General features: G+C 41.7%; 1 pseudogene; it reads left to right on the top strand.

The window, feature by feature from the left end:
• Window positions 1-2095: 2095 nt before the first annotated feature.
• LOC129476048 (SHC-transforming protein 1-like) lies at window positions 2096-4004 on the top strand (annotated as a pseudogene).
• The last annotated feature ends 9452 nt before the right edge of the window (window positions 4005-13456 follow it).

Genomic DNA, 13456 nt, shown 5'->3' on the forward strand with positions numbered 1-13456 from the left:
CTTTTGGTAGCTGGCCTAATACATTGTACGTTTTATTAAAATAATTTCTATGCCATTATTATTGCGTTTGGTTTGCTTAGGAAAAAAACTGAGATTTAAATTGTTTTTAATTAATGTTATTACATTCGTGTATCTTCCTGTATGTGCTTTTAATGTCCTTGTGACATTGAGTTACAGGGCTTTGACTCCTGAGTGTAAAAAGGGCACCAAGTCTTGCTAGATCTTAAACACTGAGAGCAATTAAAGTCTCATCTTCAGGCCCCGTAGAAGATACCAACCAAAATAAACTGTATTCCTGAGATAAAGGCCAAAAATTAAAGCTATGTCAGCTCAAGGCCCAGAGACTATCATGGAAGATTTGGACATGGAAGATTGTAAGGGCTGACTTTGAAAGATAGATAAAATAAATTCAGTTTCACTATAAATTAATCATTAATGTCAGAGACACACTGATGCAAGACCAGCATATGGGCCCCTGTGTCAGATTAACAAGGTTTTCTTGAAGCACTAACCAACTCCTTAATAAAGGTTATAAAGGCTTATGGAGGTTATATCTGATGGTCAAAAATTAAAATTTTATAGATTGTTTATAAAATTTTGAGAAACAAATTTAATCAGCTTCATGCTGTTATTATTAGGAGTTATTTTGAAAATCAAGTCTCCTTTCACAACAAATAATGGTTTTGGCCTTTTTTTTTGAAACCCTTGAGTTATCACTTTGGTGATTCATTTAGAATGATGTATTTTACAATGACCTGTGACTCTATTTTGTAATATCAAGTGTTTTAAACCTTTTATATTTGACCAGGTTTCCAAAATGAAATGATAGATTATGTATTTTTGGACCTAATTAATTCTTTAAGATATTAGGTTCCCTAAAGTTCAAAAATGACATAATTTGACTCATTTGGTACAAAAAGTATACAGGAAGCATTGTCAAATATGAAATTGTGTTTGGTTTTCTTTGGGGTGTATTTGTATAAATATGTTATTGGTATGTTTTCCAAAATTATGGGAAACTCCTGTAATTCTGATATGATTTAGTGTTCATTATCAGTAACAATCATAATTGTTATGTTAAAATTATTGTGTGCCACAGAGGTAAAACATTTCGTTGTCAATTGTATCTTTAAGTATGGCTGTCCTAAAATTTTTGTTACCCATAGACAATTGTCATGTTGTTTTGGTCCTCTTTAGAAGGTGGTTTTATAATTAGCCATAAAGTTCTTAACAAGTGCTCTTGAATGCAGGTTTCTGATAACTTTGGAGACTGTGACTTGAGAATAGAGGAAACACTTTCAGGACTCATGGAGAGCTAAAACTTTTATGACTAGCAAGCAAAACAGGAATTAATGGCATGGACTGGACTAATCTTTTTGACTTTTCACTAAAAATGTTGCTGATCCTTTCTTTTGTTTTTTAGTCTTGAAACTTTTCTTTAAAGCTATTGACAGCTTTTAACAATTTAGTATGCTCCTCTGAACAAAATTTGGAGCATATTTTTTCTCTCTACATGATTTCTCCAGGATTTGGAAACTATTTTTAAGTATTCTTGACTTATGACGATACAATTATTTGCATAAAGAATCTGTTTTCATTTGTAACAGGACACAATTGGAGAAGCTGATTATTTTACCAGGGCTTTGACTGGAATAGTGTGCTTTCCTTTAAGGAATCAAAACTGCCCTCATACCTTTGTCTACACAACCCTTGTACAGGGTTTCTGACCTGTGGTAGGTAAAGAATGCCACTTTCTGACAGGTCCAGGACTCCCAGGTTTATCTTGGAACCTCAAGAGGAGAGGAAACTTACCCAACTTATAGGTATTTGATGATACAAATGCATGCCTGGGTTCAGCTTAAAAAGTTTTATCTGAGGAAGAGGCTCCACACTGGGTGGGGATGGGGCCCAAAACTGTCTGTGTCTGAGCTGGGGAGCAGAAACCACTGGTCCCTCTCATGCCCCAGGACTTCTGTGACTCCTGGGCCACAGAGGTCCGACCAGGCTAAGGGCTTGGGCATACCGCCTGCCTGGCCTCCTTGCCCAAACTGGCAGAGGGGCCAGGCTGAGCAGCAGCCCCTCTCTCACCTCAGCTATGAATCTCCTGCCCCACAAGCCCAAGTACAATGCATTGCGGAATGAGTCTCTGTCATCGCTGGAGGAAGGGCCTTCAGGGTCCACCCTGCCAGAGGAGCTGCCTTCCCCATCAGCCTCATCCCTGGGGCCCATCCTGCCCCTTCTGCCTAGGAACCCTAGTCCCACTACCCTGTGCTCCTTCTTCCCCTGGATGAGCAACCTGAGGCTGGCCAATCGGGCCAGGGGACACCTGGGGCCTAAGGGGGACCCAGGAAGGGCAGCCAATGATGGGGAGGGCATCGTAGGGGCAACCATGCCAGACTCATTCCCCTACCCCTCCTCCAGGACATGAACAAGCTGAGTGGAGGTGGTGGGTGCAGGACTCAGGTGGAAGGGGGCCAGCTGGGAGGCGAGGAGTGGACCCGCCATGGGAGCTTTGTCAATAAGCCCATGTGGGGCTGGCTGCATCCCAGTGACAAAGTCATGAGACCTGGGGTTTCCTACTTGGTTTGGTACATGGGCTGTGTGGAGGTCCTGCAGTCAATGAGTGCCCTGGACTTCAACACCTGGACTCAGGTCACCAGGGAGGCCATCAGTCTTGTGTGTGAGGCTGTGCCAGATGCCAAGGCGGGGGGGACAAGGAGGAGAAAGCCCTGTAGCCATCCACTCAGCTCTATCTTGGGAAGGAGTAACCTGAAATTTGCTGGAATGATAATCACTCTCACCATCTCCACCAGCAGCCTCAACGTCATGGTTGCAGACTGCAAACAGATTATCACTAACCATCATATGCAATCTACCTCATTTGCATCCAGTGGGGATCCGGACATAGCCGAGTATGTCGCCAACATTGCCAAAGACCCTGTGAATCAGAAGGCCTGCCACATTCTGGAGTGTCCTCAAGGGCTTGCCCAGGATGTCATCAGCACCACTGGCCAGCCTTCGAGTTGCACTTTAAACAATACCTCAGGAAACCACCCAAACTCGTCACCCCCTATAACAGGATGACTGGCTTTGATGGCTTAGCTTGGGATGAGGAGGAGGGAGAGCCGCCTGGCCATCAGCACTATAATGACTTCCTGGGAAGGGACCCCCTTTTTGGCGTGTGGTATACATGAGGCTTCTGGAAGGAGCCGCTCCAGGAGCTGCTCGACCCACTCCACCAAGTGCCCAGACCCCCAGCAACTTGGGAGCTACACTGCCTTTAGGACAGTCTGTTGGGGGAGATCCAGAAGTTTGCAAACAGATGCCACCTCCCCCACCCTGTCTAGCCAGAGAGCTCTTTGATGATCCCTCCAATGTCAACATGCAGAACCTAGACAAGTCCTGGCAAGCAGGGGGTGGTGCTGGGACCCCCAATCCTGCCATCAATGGCAGCACACCCTGGGACCTGTTTGACATGAAGCCCTTTGAAGATGCTCTTCACATGCCTCCTCCTCCCCAGTTGGTGTCCATGGCTGAGCAGCTCTGAGGGGACCCCTTGTTCCATGGGAAGCTGAGCTAGCGGGAGGCTGAGGCACTGCTGCAGCTCAACGGGGACTTCCTGGTGCAGGAGAGCATGACCACACCTGGCCAGTATGTGCTCACTGGCTTGCAGAGTGGGGAGCCCAAGCATCTGCTACTGATGGACCCTGAGGGTGTAGTTCGGACAAAGGATCACCGCTTTGAGAGTGTCAGTCACCTCATCAGCTACCACATGGACAATCACTTGCCCATCATCTCTGCAGGCAGTGAACTGTGTCTACAGCAACCTGTGGAGCAGAAACTGTGATCTGCCCCAGCACTCTCTTCCAGAAGATGCCCTCCAACCCCCTTCACCCTATTCCCTAACTCTCAGGACCTCAGTTGGGAGTGTTCTGTGGGCATGGCCTTGTATCAGAGCTGGGAGTAGTGTGGACACTGGGTTTCATATCCAGCTGAGTGAGAGGGTTTGAGTCAGAAACCTGGGGGAGAATTCTGCTTCTCCCCAAGCATTAATCATCAAAGTATTAATGTACAGAGTGGCCCCTTACCTGGGCCTTTTCTGTGCCAACCTGATGCCCCTTCCCCAAGAAGGTGAGTGCTTGTCATGGAAAATGTCCTGTGGTGATAGGCCCAGTGGAACAGTCACCCTTCTGGGCAAGGGGGAATGAATCACACCTCTGGGCTTCAGGGTACCCCAGACCCCTCTCAACACCCCCACCCCCATGTTTAAACTTTGTGCCTTTGACCATCTCTTAGGTCTGAAGATATATTATGCAATGAGTTTTTGGGACCCTGAGTTTAATGACAGGGATGCCAACACCTTCTTGGCTTCTGGGACCTGTCTTCTCCTTGCTTAGCACCCTCTCCGGTTTGGGTTGGGAGAACAGAGGCAGGAGTGGCAGCTGTCCTCTCTCCCTGGGGATATGCAACCCTTAGAGATTGCCCCAGGGCCCCCTCCTGGCCAGGGAGGAGATGGATCCCTCCCTTACTCAGTGCCTCCTGGCCAGGGGGTCCCCTCACCCCAAGGCATGTGTACATACATTTCATAAGGCCTGCCCTCCTATGTTGCATGCCTATTGTACTCTACAGCCAAAGTGTAGCCCTCCCTCCTGGAGCCTCTGCCCTGCTTCCTTTTCTGGGAGGGGCGTGGGGTGACTGAATTTGGGCCTCTTGTACAGTTAACGCTCCTAGGTGGATTTTGTGGAGGTAGGAAAAGGGGCATTGAGACTCTAAAGCAGTAGACAATCTCCAAATACCATCTGTAGAGTTGGAACTGCATTCTTTTAAAATTTTATATACATATATTTTAGGGCTGTAGACTTACTTTTCTAATTTTGTTTTCCATGGCTTATTCTTGAGCACAAAATGATAATCAATTATTACATTTATACATCACTTTTTTGATTTTTCCGAGCCCTTTCACAGCTCTTGGCATTTTCCTCACCCAGGCCTGTGAGGTAACTGGGACTGGCAGCATTATCTTTTATACCAGAGACCTGAGGCAGATGAAATTGATTTCCAGCTAGGACTAGAAAAACTTGGGCCTCTTACTGCCAGGCTGAGAGGCCAGAAGTTTGCCTGAATGCCTGTCAGTTTCACGGATGGGAAATGCAAAACCTACAATTCCTGAGTACCTTCTACAGGCCTGGAACAGCCTAGGCCTGGGGTGGCCACACCACAGCAAACAGACCCCCTCTTTCAGCCTTGTGGTTAAGGGAGAGTTCACTGTTTTCATCCTTTTGTTGCTGTTTGGATGTTTCCATGGTCTCACTTATGCCAAAGGGAAAACTCTTCATTAAAGTCCGTATTTCTTCTTAAAAAAAAAAAAAGTTTTATCTGAGATTCCTTCTATGGAACAAAGTTTCATCAAAGCCAATTTAAAAGTCTATGTAAAAAATAATTATTCTTACTGCACTGTATACAAATAATTAGGCCAAGTATAATAAAGGTAACCAGTCCTACCATAATTTGTCTTTAGTTAAAATGGAAAACTGGAGAGAGAAAAGTTATGTTTCAAAAACAGTAGTACACTTGTTGTTAGATTCTAGCCTTGCCTAATTTTTTTTAATTTTTATTATTTTCTACAGTTTGAATCAAATTCTAATTTTTCTTGACTATAAGACTGCAAAATAATGTTTTTATTTTTTTCCTTTTCCCCCATTTTTCCTAATTTGAAATTACTGAAAACTAAGCTGTGCTTTCATAAAGCCATGAATACTGAAGCTAGACAACTTAACTTCAGAAGAAAATAATAGCATCCTATGTATATACATAAGTGACTTTCATATCTGCCTACTGATGTAAGAACTTCAGACTGTGTGGCCTATATAGATTTTCCAAGATTGTTCTTTTGTTCGTTGTTGTTTTCCTCCCATTTTTACCCCTATTTTATTTTCATAGGACATGAGACTTCAAAACCTTCTAAAAATGAGCTTTCCTAATAACTTGGGGCCTACCTTTCTAGGAATAAAACATCCTAGCCATGAGAGATCAGATGAAACCTGAGACCAAAGACTCATTTTCTTTTAATATGCTTTCTCTAAAAGATTTTTAAAAAGAAAAGGGGGAAAATGTGAAAGAAAAATATCTTGGGCCCCCAAAATCACTGAGCTAAAAGGAAAATTTAAGCTGGGAACTGCTTAGGGCAAAACTGCCTCCCATTCTATTCAAAGTCATCCCTCTGCTCACTGAGATAAATGCATATCTGATTGTCTCCTTTAGAAAGGCTAATCAGAAACTCACAATAATGAAACTATTTTTCTCTCATCTACCTGTGACTTGGAAGTCCCCTCTCTGCTTTGAGGAGTTGCCCCACTTTTACTTCAAGTTGTCTCACCTTTCTAGATAGACCAATATTCATTTTACATATATTGATTGATGTCTCATGTCTCCCTAAAATGTATAAAACCAACCTGTGCTCTGACCACCTTGGGTGCATGTCATCAGGACCTCCTGAGGCTGTGTCATGGGCAAGCATCCTCATCTTGGCAAAATAAACTTTCTAAATTAACTGAGACCTGTCTCAAATTTTCAGGCTTCATAAGATAAAGCATTGTGTGAGTGCTTTAGGGTTCATAAAAGACTTTTATTATTTATTAATTCAACAAATATTCATTGAGGGCCTATTATATACTTAGTGTGAAGAGATAAATTAGAGTATCATATAGTAAGTGATATTAGAAAATGTATTTATTGATTCCTTCAAATACTTACTGAGTGTTCACTATGTTTCAAGCACTGTTGCAAGCACTGACAACACAATAGTAAACAAAATAGGAAAAAGAAAACAAACCCTGCTGTCATGGTGTAGCAGGATGAGCCACGGACAAAACCCCATAGACACTAAGGTAGTGAAGGAAGTTGCTTTAATCAGCTGGAAGCATCAGCAGACTAACCTCTCAAAATCTGAGCTTCTTGAGTGCACAATTTCTGTCCCTTTTAAGGGCTCACAATGCTAAAGATTTTACATGAAAGGGCCGTAATTGATTGAGCAATCTAGGGGGTGAAAGGGGCTGATGCACCAGTAATCAGAGGGAAACAGAACAGAAGGGAAGTTTCACAATGTCCTTCCATACAATGTCTGGAATCTATGGATAACATCAGTTGCTAGGTCATGGGTTGAATTTTAACTACCAGGTTAGGTCAGGCAGGCCCAGGCCTGATTTTGGGTCTGGTGCCTGGTGCCGGGATGCCTGCCTTTGGTGTCGCTTCCTTGTGTCTTCTTAAAATACGTACAGAGTATAAAATACTATAAAACAATATGGGGGGTCTCTTTGTCTCTTCTCTCAATGGAACTTACATTTTAACCTGGGAGATAGATAGTACACAAAATAAATGAAATATACAATGTGTTAGATGATGATGAGTTCCAAGAAAGAAAGAAAGAAAAAAAAACAGAAAAGGTAAACAGGGAGTGCTGGAGCAGAGTGGGGAAAGATTGACAATTTTAAATATTGGAGTTAAGGAGTGCCTTACCTATATCTAGCGTGTATCTAGGGGAAAAATATTCCAGACAAGGCAAAGGCTATGAGGTAAAGGCAAGATTGGTATGTTTGAAGCTGGAGTAAAGTGAACAAGGAAGGGAAGGGAATGTAGGGAGATGAGATAAGTTACGTAGGGTAGATCTCATAAAGTCTTATAGGACTTTAGGTTCTACTTCAGATTATTTGGAGAGCCTTTGGAGAATTTTGAGAAGAGGGTTGATATGATCTGACTTGTGTTTTAATGAGATGACTCTGGTTGCTATGTTGAGAACAGACTACAGGATGGAAGAGGAGGAAGCAGGGAGACCTGTTAGGGGGCTACTGCAAATGATCCAGGTGAGAGATGATAGCAGCACAGACCAGGTGATAGTAAAATAGCCTTTGCAAAAATTATAACAGTGAGAAAATTATGACAGTGTAAGAGATCTGATCTAACCAACCCTCATTTTGCCTTTTTGTAAAAAACAGGTGGGGTCTCACTCTCACCCAGGATGGGGTGCAGTGATGCGATTATAGCTGACTACACCTTTGACCTCCTAAGCTCAAATGATCCTCCTGCCTCAGCCTCTCAAGTAGTGGGGACTATAGGTACATGTCACGACACCTAGCTAACTAAAAAATAAATCCTTAAGACACGGTTTTACTATGTTGCATAGGCTGGTCTTAAACTCTTGGCTCAAATGATCCTTCTCCCTCAGCCTCTTAAGGTGCTGGGATTACAGATGTGAGGAACCATGCCTGGCCCACATCTTGCCTTTAACCTTCAAACTTCCCTTAATTATTCCTGGGGTTGCACCAGGCTAACTTTGAGAGAAATTTAGTTTATAGTTTAAGTGATAACAGCTCTTCCCCCAAAACTAAGCAGCCTTTATAAAGTTAATGAAAGGCCACCAAGTTAGGAGGATGTGAGGATCCTGAATTCTGCTAAGATGTAGACATAAATGATTACTAGTAATGATTCCAGAGGTCACAAGATTTGCAACTTCCCCAATTATTCCTGCAGATAACATCACTATTGTAGAACCTAAGATTGGCCTTTTGAGATGTCTTTCCTGGTTTTTGCATTTCTGACAACTGATGGACCAATGGCTCCACCAGGACCTCTGATTCCCACTGAGCATTCCTGTGGCCCCACCTACAAGCAGACTCCCATGCCTTCCAAACTATCCTTAAAAAATGTTAGCCTCCACATCTGGGGGGAGAATGATCTGAATAATAATAAAACTCCAGTCTCCTGTTCAGCCTGCTCTGTGTGAATTAAGCTCTTTCTCTATTGCACTCTGTCTTGATAAATTGGCTCTATTTGGGCAGCAGGCAAAATGAACCCATTGAGTGGTTACAGTAGCATGGGACATGGTAATAAACAGATTCTGAATGTGTTTTGAAAGTAAAGCAAACAGAATTTGCTGATGGATTGGATGTGGGGTGTGAGAGAAAGGGAACATTCAAGGATAATGTAACTACTTGATGGGTTCTTCCTCCTCACTGCACAAACAAAATCAACTCACAGAGACCACAGCATTGCAGTAAAGAAAGCGTTTAATTGATGTGAGACTAGCCATGCCACATGGAAGATGGACTTATTACTCAAGTCAATCTCCCCATAGGCTCACAGGTTAGGGATTTTTAAAAGATAGTTTGGTGAGCAGGGGACTAGTGTAGGGGTCATGCTTATTGGTTGGGTCAGAGATGAGATTACAGGGAATCAAAGCTGTCCACTTATGCTGAGTCAGCTCCTGGGTGGAGGCCACAGGACTAGTTGGTGTGTCCTGGTGGTGAAGGCATCCAGTTGCCAAAAATGCAAAAATCTGAAAAGACATCTCAAAAGGCAGTTCTTAGGTTCTATAACAGTGATGTTACCTTCAAGAGTAATTGAGGAAGTTGAAAATCTTATGACCTCCAGAATAATGACTGGCAATTATTTAAAATTCAGGTTTTCTTCATTCTCCTAACTTGGTGTCCTTTCACTAGTTTTAAACAGTTTAATTTTTACAAAAGGTTATTATCATTTAAACTATAAATTTATCCCAAAGTTAGCTTGGCCCACACCCAGGAATGAGCAAAGACAGCCAACTTGTGAGGCTAGACACAAGATGGAGTCAGCCATGTCAGATTTCTCTTACTGTCATATTTTTGCAAAGGCAGTTTCAATAACACCAAGCTTTCAGACCTTAACAACTGGAGGAATTTTTCATTTGCTAAAATGGACAAGACAGCAGGGGAAATTTTGTGGTGGGGAGCATGAGGGGATTTTAGATTGGGAGGTCAGTTTAAGTCATGCTAAGTTTAAGATGACTATTAGACATCCAAATGAAGATACAAAATGTTAAATAGGCAGTTGGTTATACAAGTCTGCTATATATGTTTTGTATCCAGAAGATATGTCTGGATTGGAGATATCAATTTGGGAGCTTTCAGAATATACATGGTATTTAAAATCACAAGAATGGATGAAGTTAACAAAGATGTGAGTGCAGACAGAGAAGCCATATGGTTAGTCTGTGGCAGTGATATAGGAGCTAAGAATAAATTACTTAGGCAGATAGTAAGGGTGTGGGAATCCTTGGTAAGGCTTTTCTTTTTAATGAAAAGCAGCCCCAAATTATTTTCCTTTTTAACAAACAGCACCCTATAAAATTGAGCTACAGACATAGATACTGGAAGTTGTGCCAATCATGTTCAAGATGGCACCTCCATCTTCCTCTCTCTTTGTTAGCCATGTGTACAGTAAGAAGAAGACAAGATGATGCCGATCAACTGGAATGCTCATTTGCATAATAAGATTAAGGCGGGGCAACCAGCCTTCCCCACCCACTATGTAGACATCATAACTGATCGAACCAATCTATGAGCCCCACGTAAATCAGACACCACCACCTCAAACTGGACTATAAAACTCAGCGCATTCACACCAGCCAGTTCTTTTTTCCACTCTGACATTCTCTTTTGGGCTTTCTCAACATGAGGTAGCTTTTTCTCTCTCTTTTCTTTTTCTATTAAACCTTCTGCTCCAAAACCCACTCCTCATGTGTGTCTGTGTCCTGAATTCCTTCTCGACTGACCAAGAGCCAGGGTATATACCCCAGACAACAGAGCCATTTCAGCAGGACTGAAATCAGTGGTGTGCTAATAAATGTTTAACAACAAATTGTCTAAAGGACATAAGCCCTAATTTGTAGAATTTGCCAGCTTTTGTGATGTAAATTCTTCTACTGTGGCCAATTTCAAGCTACAAGGTGATGCCAACTAGTCACAAAATTCCTGAAAATTTACCAATTATCTCCCACCAGCTGATATAGGTGAGTTCCAGCATACCATCAGCTGGGATAGAATGTGGATCCCAGACGTGGGCTTTTCCACTGAGTCCCAGTCTTCCTGACATTTGGGCCAAATCAGAGATGTACTAAAAAAAAAGATGTTAGAAGCAGTATCTGAGTCTTGAGTCCTTTTGGGTCTGGCCTACTTTTACTTACCAGAGGGATATAGATTACTTCATCCTTTGTTGGGAAAAAAAAAACCTTCCTATCTGCAAATCAGTTTTCAATTTTCCACACTGCCTCTTTTAATAAAAGCATCCTCTTCAAAAGACTATTGGCAAAATGCCAAGGTCAGTTCTATAAGGGGTGGCATATTAACTCATTAGCACTAATTAATATTACTTAGCTCTAGTCAGTTACTCTGCTGAGCATAAAGGTCCTGAGGAAATGATACCCAGGAAAAGCAAATCTGGATAGGATATGAGGGTAATGGAAAGACAGAAAGGGATAGAAGTGACTACAATAAGATCTATATGATTTCAGTATTTCTTCTCTCCAGAAATGCACCACCATCTTCCCAAATGCTTAAGACAGGCACTTGGCGATCATCTTTAACTACTCCTTCTCTTGCAAACCTACCACCACTCATCGTCAGTCACCAAGTTCTGTTGATTATATTTCCTAAGTTTCTCAAAAGTTTGTCCACTTTCTTTTCATTGCCACCTGCACTACACTAATACATGTCACTGTCATCTCATTCCTAATTTCACCTTCCAGCTAGTGTCTCCTCCTTCAGGCTATTTATCCCACCACCAGCCTATTCTCCACAAAGTAGCTAGAATGATGTTTTTAACATGCAAATCTGATGGCACTCTCTTACCTAAAACACTTTGGGACTTCCACTTACCCTGAGGATAAAAACAGAAAACCCCACCATAGCCTACAAAAGCCTGGCAACATTAGGTTCTATCTACCTATTCAACTTTGCTTTTTACTACAGTCCTTTCCTGTACACTTTAGTCATGCCTTAGGGGGATTTGCGCATATGTTTCCCTCTGCCTGAACCCCTCTTTCTCTCTCTCCTTTGCTTCTGCCCTCTGGTGTCTCTTGATGATGCTTTCTCAGCCTTCACATTTCATTAGAAAAGTTGCTTTCTCTAGAAAGTCCTTAAAGAATATTCATACTAGGTTAGGTCCATCCAGGATATGTTCCTAAGCACCCTGCACTTGTCTTTCAGATATTCAAAGAACTTGATCATTGGTCATCCTTCTCTATCAGGCTGATAGCATGAGAAGAGTTGAAATTAGTTTGCCTCATTCACTATTTCACCTTTCCACAATCACGTAATAAGTGACCAGTAGATATTTGTTGAATGAATCAATGAATTAATATTTTTTAGAATCCTAATCCAAGCACATTCGGAGGCTGAAGTGGAAGAATTGCTTGAGCCCAGGAGTTCAAGACCAGCCCAGACAACATAGGGATACTCCATCTTTACAAAAAATGATTTTAAAATTAGCTGGGCTGGGCTCAGTGGCTCATGCCTATAATCTCAGCACTTCGAGAAGCCGAGGCAGGCATATTACTTGAGGTCAGGAGTTTGGGACCAGACTGACCAACATGGTGAATCTTGTCTATACTAAAAATAAAAAAAATTAGCCAGGCATGGTAGTGCACCTGTAGTCCCAGTTACTCAAGAGGCTGAAACAGGAGAATTGCTTGTACCCAGGATGTGGAAGTTACAGTGAGCTGAGATTGTACCACTGCATTCCAGCTTGGGTGACAGAGTGAGACTCCATCTCAAAAAATAAATTAATTAATTAAAATAAAAATTAGCCAGGCATGATGGCACATACCTGTAGTCCCAGCTACTTTGGAGGCTGAGGCAAAAGGATGCTTAAACTCAGGAATTCAAGGCTTCGGTCAGCTGTGATTGTGCCATTGCACTCCAGCCTGGGTTATAGAGTGAGAATTTCTCTATTATCTATCTATCTATCTATCTATCTATCTATCTATCTACCTATCATCTATCTATCTATCTAATCTATCTATCATCTGTCTATCTATCTATCATCTGTCTGTCTATCTATCATCTATCTATCTGTCTATCTCTATACTACTGCTCACTTTTGGTTTCCATTTGCATAAAATATATTTTTACGTGTTATTTCCATTACCTTCACATCCTATCAAAATTTACTTTTCCTGTGTCTTATTCCCTCAGGACCCTTGTGCTCAGCAGAACAACCGATATATATGTATATCAAAGTACATATAGAGATATTTATATATATATATATACACATAGAGATATATCTATATATACATACATATATATATATATATAAAGAGAGAGAGAGATAGAGAGAGATAGCAGGTGGTTAAAAATAACATATAGACGGCATAAACAAAAAGCAGTAACAACTTCTGGAAATGAGGGATGCACTTAAAGAAATGCAAAATGCACTGGAAAGTCTCAGAAATAGAATCAAACAAGTAGAAAAAAGAAATTCAGAGCTCAAAGAAAATACTTTTGAATTAACCAAATCCAACCAAGAAAAACGAAAAAATAATTAAAACAAATGAACAAAGCCTCCAAGAAGTTTGGGATTATGTTAAATGACCAAATTTAAGAACAATTGGTTTTCCTTAGGAAGAAGAGAAATCTGAAAGTTT

This window comes from Symphalangus syndactylus, chromosome X (assembly GCF_028878055.3).
Source record: "Symphalangus syndactylus isolate Jambi chromosome X, NHGRI_mSymSyn1-v2.1_pri, whole genome shotgun sequence".
Lineage (NCBI taxonomy): Eukaryota > Metazoa > Chordata > Mammalia > Primates > Hylobatidae > Symphalangus > Symphalangus syndactylus.